Source organism: Primulina tabacum, chromosome 4 (genome assembly GCF_025594145.1).
Source record: "Primulina tabacum isolate GXHZ01 chromosome 4, ASM2559414v2, whole genome shotgun sequence".
In the NCBI taxonomy this organism is placed as follows: domain Eukaryota; kingdom Viridiplantae; phylum Streptophyta; class Magnoliopsida; order Lamiales; family Gesneriaceae; genus Primulina; species Primulina tabacum.
In genome coordinates, this window is record NC_134553.1 from 45,292,210 (window position 1) to 45,301,806 (window position 9,597).

Below are 9,597 nucleotides of genomic sequence, written 5' to 3' on the forward strand. Positions count from 1 at the left end.
GACACGTTAGACATCATAGAATCGAAGTCAGATTAAGAAACGGACTGATTATGGAATTGTTATGATTTTCTGATTATATTGATATGAAATCGGACAGATTTGGATTATGGATGGATTATAGATTGTATCGGATATGAGTTATGATTTGTAATTGATGTCTGTTGATATGGTATTGACGGGGATACTGAGATTGTACTGTTATGCTGTGATTTGAATTAGATCCAGATTAATCAGATTCAATGTTGAATTGAGAATGGAATATTGATATTATGATTCTCAATATGTCGTTTCAGATTTACAGAGACAGTCTTGAGTTCAGAATTGATATGTTTCGTTGATTTATACTGGGATTATATTCTTATCGGAATTATCCGGCTGTTGTCTTGTTTGTATGTGTACATGACAACAGGTGGGACATGATCAGGGTCCAGGAGATGTGGAGAGATCGTGATAGAGTGGAGACTTCGGACTTTGATGTATATAGGGTTTTGGCACTTGATAATTAGATGTTGAACCTTAGTTTTTACTGATTTGTAGACGGTACATGACTTGTACTTTATTTTATACTGAGTTGTATATTAGTTTGATTTCACTAATTCCGCATTAAAAAAAGGAAAAAATTTTATGACCCTAATTACTTGATTAGTAAATTGATCCTGATGACGATTAAGAACCGATTAGCGTTCGGGTCCCCACAGTTACAATTGAAGAGGATAGAAGCTTCACCTCCGGCACCTTGGTTGAAGATCGAAAAGCTTTCTATAAGCACATCAAGAGTCCACTCAATGCTTAAACGCTTTGAAGTAGAGACATGCAGCTTTTGTTTTGGAAGCAATATCAAGGTGCCATTCACTTCGAGGGAATTCTCTATCATTATAGGGTTGGCGAGCGTTGGTCAACCTTTTAACCTGGATTTAAAGTTGGGTTCAAACTTCCTTGAGCGTCATTTCAAGGGGGTGAACTGGGTGCAGATAAATGTCATAACAGAGAAGTTGTTTGATTTGGCCGGGAATGATCTTGAGATTGATGATTTTTTCAGATTTTTTATTTTGCTGCTTTTTAATTGTGTTATATTTCTTATTAGTAATTTTGGAACACCAAAGTTTATTTTCCCATACTCGGACAATTTGGAAACTTTTTTTGGATATGGTTGGGGAGATGCAGCCTTTAGGTTTTTGCGTGATGAAATTGAAGACCATTTTGGATTCTCTAAAGTGAAAAGAAAGGATAAAAAGTATATGGGAGGTTGCATAGTTGGATTGATGGTATTATCTTTTTTATTTTTGAAGTTTATATATGTTATTGTTGGTTGTAGTAAATGCTAATCATTTTATTTGTATAGGCTTGGGTGTATGAAAGAGTTCCTATGCTTGGTGAACCGCATGTTTTACATTGCTTTCCTCGTTTATTCAAGTAGGTAGAGAGCACGATTCTCGTGAATCCTATAGGGGCAGAGGCTGCTTTAATGGCTGTGAGATCGAACAAGGTTTGCGCAATTTAATCTACATCATCTTATAGTTTTGTGTACATGTATTAATAAAACTAAAAATTTGTCTTTACTGTTGTTAGATTGTGCCGATCAAACCATTCGAGGAGGAAAAAAAACTTGTTGATGATATAGAGAGGATTGTTGAGGTAAACATTTGTATTTGATGATAGTCAATTTTTTAATAGTATGTTATTTAATGAATTTTCATATTTAAAGAGCGCTTATATTTTCAGGTTTAGTCTCGATACAATGATTCAGAATTGTTGGAGCATATAAAAAGGCTTGAAAATGAGATTAACGTGTTGAATGAAAAAAATGAAGTGGTTGAAGATGATACAACCCAATTTGTCTTCAAGGATGCGACACATATGTATGATGAAGGTCATACCGAGCAAGATGTGGACGAACATGTTGATGCTGCAGTTGAAAGTTTGAATGAAATGGTTGAGAACAAAGTGAAAACGGACACAGAAGACAACGTTAAATTGGAGAGTTATGTGAGAGTGTTCGTGGACGAAGTGGAAATGAACACAAATTCTGGAGAGAACGTGTACGTAGGTACTGACATTGGAGAAGGGAAAGAAATGATTATTTTTAATCCAAAATCATCTATTGTGAAGACGGTTCAAAAAAGAACAGATCGGTTGAGAAAGAGAAAACATTCTGACTATTTGACACCTCCTAGTACGACCCCAAAGCGCAAGAGAAGATAAGAATCATCACTCGTCTTGGATGTGGTAATTTAAAATTCATTTGTTTGGCAATAACTAAAAATAATTTATATTTTGTATGATTTTGTTAAGCATTAAATTTTGTTAATGAATTTTGTGTTTGCATATTTGCTATTTTTATATAGGATGATATTGATGTTAAAGGTATAGTTGAAAGTGCCGTAGAGGAATCTTTGCAGGAGTTCCGAGGAAGACATGACTATGATGGTCATGATCAGATATCAAAGGAAGAGAGAAAAATAATTGAAAAGTACTTATGCTGGGATATTTTGGGTTAAAAAGATCTTGTTATTTTAAATTATGGCGAAATCATAATTTGTCATTTTTTGTTTGTTTGAGATGTTATGTTTGTTATTTTGTCTTTGTAGTGGTGTAGTTTGGCAAGATGATGACGTGATATTGCATGGGCACGAGTTGCTGCTTTGTTCAGTTAGGCAGCGAACTACGATCTGACCTTATTCATGCCTATTTCAATACTTTGAGCAATAGAAAACATAAATATGAGCATGACATATACTGCATGTCTCCCAATGTGTAGGTAAAATTTTTTGATGTTAATTAAAGAATATTTTTATGAAAATTATAACAATATTTTTTAAAATTTGCATAGATTAACGTGATTCGGATGCTCGAGAAAATGAAGCAGAAATGGGACAAAGATAAAGATTTTTCTGAATTTACATCACAGTTGGACGGGAGTACATTGAGCAAGTTGTCTGAACTAAACAAAGAGGTTCTAGAATGCTGTAAGCACATAATTTTCCCGATTAGTTACAGAGCACATTGGATCTTGCTCGGGTATACTCGAGGCGATCAATATTTCACACTAAGGGATTCTCTTAGTGGTCCTGTTTACAAAGGTGCAGCCAAGAAAATTGTAAGTCGGCGACAAAAAAAATTTTGTTTTAAACAAAAGTGCACAACACACATTTTTTATGATTTTTTGGAAAACTAATATTGATTGAAATGCTTTTTCAGGCCAAATTTATGTCTGGATATCTTTGGAATGTGAAAAATTGTGATGTTGGCAAAGTTGAAGTGTTTGCCGAAAGAATTGATTCTTTGAGGTTTAAGATTCTCGAACGAATGTTGTGCTGAGTATACCAGCGTGGTCAAAAAACCTTGCATTTGATTCAATCTTTGTGGCAATGAAGCATATGCATGTTCTAAAATCAGGTCAGGTGCTCTTCTTGATCAGTATTCCCATCATAGTCCCTGATCTTAGGTGACTTGTAGTGAATGAGAAGGGGTTTATTCACTATCTGGGTGGAGAAGAGACATCCTATTGACATGGCCCGGGCAGTATGAGAAGACCTGACCTGTCCTTACAGGTTTTTCACCTTCTTCCCCAGCTCTTATAATTCCTCAGACATGGTAAGATCCTTGGAGCCAGCCCGAGAGTTTTCATCATTCTTTCTCTACCAGTCCTGATTACGGTATTTGCCCTTGAACTCCTCATGCTCTCACAGGGGATTCTTGTATGGGGTAATTTCCCGGGAATGGCCTCCTGAATAGCCGTAGCGATCCATTTGGGTAGTTTTTCGGGAGCAATAGTGATGGTTTGTTGCGGGTTGTTAGGGGGCAAATTACCCGGGAGATCGCTAATTAGTGGCATATCTTTTAGAGTGATTCCTTTGCGGTGACTTTTTAGTGGAGACCATATCTACAACTATAAATCGGTTTCCGAACGATGCTGTTCGGGAAAATTAGGTAAGCTTGGTGGGCCATTTCCCGGGAAAAGATGTACGTTTATGGACATTGTGAGCAATATGATTAGTCATTCTACCTTATTAGAATTACCATGGGGGAGAGGCACTAAAGACTACAATATATATCTTTAACAGAGTTCCAACTAAAGTAGCTACCAAAACCTATTATGAAATTTGGACAGGCAAAAATTTCAATCTTAAACATTTGCATTGTTTGGGGATATCCAACTGAGGTAAGACCTTATAAGCCTAAAGAAAATAAACTAGACTCAATGATGGTCAGTCGTTATTTTATTGGATATTCTAAAAGATCTCGATGGTACAAGTTTTATGATTGCACAAGTAAGTCGATTTTCGAGTCAAGAAATTTCCGGTTCTCTGATGATGATGAGTTTGTGCTGGGGGTGGGGGAGAGGTTACAGTTAGAGATATTGTATTTGAAGAGGAATATGTAAAAATTCCCTATAGGGGCCATTGATCATGATCATAATCATCACATTGGCCAAGACACTATACGAGTAGACAATATTGGAGATATTCTCATTATTCCAGATGAACAAACTCAAGTACCTCCAGAACCGATGCCATTAAAAAAAACCGCTAGAGAGCAGAAAAATGCAGTGCCAAATAATTTCATTGTATTTCTTAAAGAACATGAGACAAACATTTGAATGAGGAAGGATGATCCTATTAACTCCCGTCAAGCCATGGAAAGTTCTATCTTTCAAAATTGGAATGATGCCATAAATAAGGAGATAAAGTCCATGAAGACAATGACACATGAGATCTTATCCCTTGCTAAAACTGGAAAGATCATTTGTTGCGAATGGATATTTAAACCAAGAGGGATTCAGAAGACATTATGAAAAAATTTAAAGCTTGTCTTGTTACTAATGACCTTACACATAAAGAAATCAATGATTCTAAAGATACTCTCTCAGGGTTTTTTATTCCGAAAAACTCTTTAAAAATTATAATGGCTTTGGTAGCACATTTCAATCTTGAGCTTTATTATATGGATATAAAAATCGTGTTTCTCAATGATGATATTGACGGAACGATTTATGTCAACAAGAAAATTTCGTGTTCAGATGATAATATTGTTTGCAAAATCAAGAAATTTATCTATGGACTCAATCAGACATTTTGACAATGTTATTTCAAATTTCATCAAGTGGTCATGTCGTTTGGTTTTGAGATGAATTTGATTGATGATTGAATATCATAAGTTCAGTTGGAATAAGCATATTTTGTGTTTTTATATGTTGATTATATCCAACTCGCTAGATATAGAACTGTTTTATGACACAAAGATTTCTAGTTAAGAATTTTTGTAAGGTCCAAAATTAAGACGACGTAATCCAACGGCATGCAAATCTAGGAATTCTGAAAAATGGTTAATTAAATTATTTTAACTGCTTAATTGATTATGTGATATGCATGATTATATGTTAAATAGGATTTTATTGTCATTATGCATAAATTGTATTTTTAAGGATTAATCAAGTTGCGATCGAAGAACGGAGACCGATGGCTGAAAAACGAAAAATGTTTTTAGTAAATAATTATTTTTAATGATTTAAAATATAGTTGATGGTTTCTTCTCATTTTTGGAAAATAAGGGGTTTTGAGATGATTTAATACGCCGGGACGTAAATTTTTTTCGGTGTTGGTTTTTCAACAAAAATACTAACTTTTTGACAACCCGGCTATTTAATTCACAAACTATTTTACCAAAATTTTACTAATATTTTATTTAATTCTAATCAATGACTAATGAGCTTAATATAGGGGCTTAATAGGCCTAAAGCCTTGTTAGGGTTTAATTAAGTTATATAATATGTAAACCTTTCCCAAAACCCCACACTTTGCACCTACATCTCACGGCCACACACTTTGCACCAATTAAAACTCTCCCCACCACTCAATCACACGGCACACACCATCATCAAATTTGAAAGAAAATCGGTGGAAAAGTTCAAGAGAAATTCTTAGCCAAGGTTCTTGTCCGTTCTTCGCAAATCGTCAACGGTTTTTCATGCGTTAATTACGCAAAGGCACGCCTACTCTTCCTTCAAACCATCAACACATCATATTATTTGTTTTATGCATGAATTTTTCTGAAAAACATAGCAGCATGTTAAATTTTCGTAACTCCATGTGCATGTGTTCTAAATTGGTGTTGTAAATTACCAAAATCATGTTTTATATGTGTTAAAGGGGCTGCCATGATCAGGACATGCTTAGACATTGTTTTAGACGAATTTAGACACCAAAAACAGCACCCAAAACACCACACATGAATCACAAACACAAGTGGATGCACAATCTGCTGTCATGGGATATATGGTTCGGTTGTTGCTCTTCAGGGCTAGGCTGGGTGTTGGATGGTTCCAGGTGGTAGACAAGGTCGTGAGGGAGTCAAGGGAAGAGTCCTAGCCATGCTAGGACTCGAGCTAAGAGGCTGGGAGGAGTCCTTGACAGCGAGGACTCCTACCCGAGAGGAGTCATGCAGGGACACGCGACTTCTGTGTTTGTGCAGACTTGTGGGCTCGGTCCAGGGGGCCTGGGCTGGGTCAGGGTGCGCCCTTAGGCTCCTAGGATGGTGCTTGAGGGGCTGGTTCAAGGGGTGGCTCGATGGTTAGAAGCCTACCATCAGAAAACGTGAGAAAGTTGCATGACAGCAAGGGTGGATGCGAGGCTGCTGTCCTTTGGTTCAGGGGCTTTGCTGCTTGGGTTTAGGGTGTGGGTTGGTCTGGGCTAGGTCTAGGCGTGGTCCAGGGAAGGTGAGGGTCATGAGGGGTCAGGTGGTTAAGGGCTGGAGGTGTCCTAGTTGGCTAGGAGTCTTGGGGAAGAGAAAGGAGCGCACACACAACACAGCAGAATATTGGGTCGACTTCCAGCAAGTTTTTGAGCGGGTTAGGATCATGTTTTTGGGGCTGGGCTTGCACAGTAGGGTCCCTATATGGGTTGGCTAGGTTTTGGCTCAAGGTGGCTCGGGCGTGGCTCGGGTAAATTAGGAGATGGCTCGGTGTGTACGTTAGGGTGTCAATTTCGAAAATTCAAAGGCTAAAAATAGATCCAAGGGTCCACGGGGGTGGCTCATGACTTGGGAAGGTAGAATAAATAATAAAAAATGCTATGTTTAAAATTTGGGATCAAAATAATGAGATTTGGATTTATTCGGGATTTAATCGCCGCACGAAACTTTAATTAACGAGTTAATTGAAACACCTAGTTTTAAGCTTTATAAAATTATGAAAAATTAGGTTTAAGTTTAAATAATTATTATAAGTCTAATTTTTTAGTTTGAGAATTTTATATTAAGGTTTGGTTTAAGTCAAGATTAAAACGCATTAATATGTCACATTTAAAAATTAATTTAAAAGTCATCGAATTAAGCTAAATAAAAATATAAGAAAATTCATGTAAGCTTAAATAATTATTTGGGACATGTTAGAGTCAATGAAATTAAGAAAATGTCTAAAACGGGAAATTTTACATCCAGGGTAAAACGGTCTTTTTACACCTAGAAATTAGTAAACGTCATGGCAGTGTCCTAAATGCTATTTTATATGCTAATATGATTATTTTCCATGATTATGGATTTTTATGAATTTTTATATGATAATATGTCAATTTTAAATGTTATGAATTTTTAAGATGTTAAAACGTTTGTTTTAAATGCTCATGGATTTTTATGGTTTAATCTTTGACATTTAAAAGATATGTTGCATGCTTGGTTTCAAAAATAAAACGATATGCATATACATGATTTTTATTAAGTAATGATAACATGTTGAAGGAAGTGAAGGGATTGTGACTACTACATGTTGGAAATATCGTGAGGGTTATGGTCCCAGTGGGAGCCCGACGATCGTGTTTCCTTGGATACGGATACGAATACGAATACGTGATACGAATACGAATATGTTAATACGTAGGCCAAGGCCCAGTTGACCGGTGAGAGTGTTGCTGGTGTCCCCGCCGCCCAGTACTGTGGTTTTCTCTAGATGGATCCATCGCCCAATACGTTTAAGAATACGAGTCACAATCACGATCTGAATTCAACAAACACGAACATGAATATGAATATGGACACGAATATGGATATGAATATGAATATGTTTATGTGATATGTGTATGTTTATATGAAAACGTTTTTATGAAACTGTTTTTATGCATCATGAAAATGTTTACGAAAATATTTATGTTTATGCATCTTCATGAAAATGATATTTTAAGTACAAATATTTTTCACTGTTATATGTTGACTGTATTACGTATTACTTGTTATCAAAGGTAGGACGTGTTGAGTCTTTAGACTCACTAGGTGTGTTGATGCAGGTGATATAAATAGCAATGATATTGGAGGTCTTGACGAGTGACTTGCTGAACTGTCGGTGCACATAACCCGAGGACTAGCGCTTCTATTTCCGCATTTAAGTTTATGACTTTAAGTTAAAGATTTTTACGACATTTTACTTTATGCTTATGAGAGGTTTTTGAGAGGTAGTATGGGCTACACTTTTCAAATATTTATTGCTTTTTAGGTTTGGTAAAACGCTTTACGATTTATTGTCCTGACTATTGCTCTTTGGATTTTCAAGTACTAGTTAGATGTTTTATTTATAAAATGGTGTCAAAAATATTTTATGGTTCGGCCGATGCTAAGTGAGGTTTTAAAAAAAAAAATTCTAGTACTTTTTAAGCAATAAAAACGGCAGACGTTTCAATTTTGATATGAAAGATATTGATGATGCACCTTTTTTTACTGGATATCTTGATACATCGGAATCACTCTCGAGATATTCTTGGATTATCGCAAAAATGCTATATCGATAAAGTTCTCAAGCAATATGGGATGAAAGATTGTAAACCAGTAGATACCCATATGGCTAAGGGAAACAGATTTAATATCATATAGTGCCCAAGAATGATTTTGAGAAAAAAAATAAATATAAAAGATTCCCTATGCATCTCTAGCAGGGAGTCTGATGTATGTTCAGGTTTGTATACATCCAGAGATTACGTACGTGAAAAGAATGTTGGGCAGATATATTAGTAATACAGGAGTGGAATATTGAAAAAAGGTCAAAAGATTTTTATGGTACCTATAGAAAACAAAAGATTACGTGTTCATATATCGAAGGTTGGATCAGTTTGATATCATTGGATATACTGACCCCAATTTTTCTTGATGTCAAAACAGTATGAAAACAACGTCAAGCTACATCTAGTCTCCCCACTGGATGTTCCATTTCTTGGTAGAGTACTAAACAGTCTCTTATATCTTTTTCCGTCATGGAAGCTGGGTTTGTAGCGTATTATGTGACATCTAATCAGTAATCATGGAATATGACTGCGAAATTTTGTCACGGGGCTGAACTCTCTTGATGGTATTGAAAAACCACTAAGATGACATTGTGAGAATAAATCAACATTTATGTATTTTAATGACAACATGAGCTTGACGAAGTCAAAATACATTGATATCAATTTCCTGGTTGATAAAGAAAGAATTCATAATGGTCAATTGTTTATTGAGTATATCGGTACAAACTACCTGGTTGCAGATCTGTGTTGGAAACTAAATTCCGGCGTTTGACAAAATATGAACCAACTGAAAATACGAACCAACTGATCGAGTAAACTGAACTCTGCAACT

General features: G+C 35.8%; 1 long non-coding RNA gene across 1 annotated transcript; it reads left to right on the forward strand.

The window, feature by feature from the left end:
- The first annotated feature begins 823 nt into the window (after positions 1 to 823).
- LOC142541692 (uncharacterized) lies at positions 824 to 2,182 on the forward strand. The gene is made up of 4 exons (XR_012819450.1): positions 824 to 1,265; positions 1,343 to 1,486; positions 1,570 to 1,635; positions 1,723 to 2,182. It is a non-coding gene; the product is annotated as an uncharacterized LOC142541692 (long non-coding RNA).
- Positions 2,183 to 9,597: the final 7,415 nt, after the last annotated feature.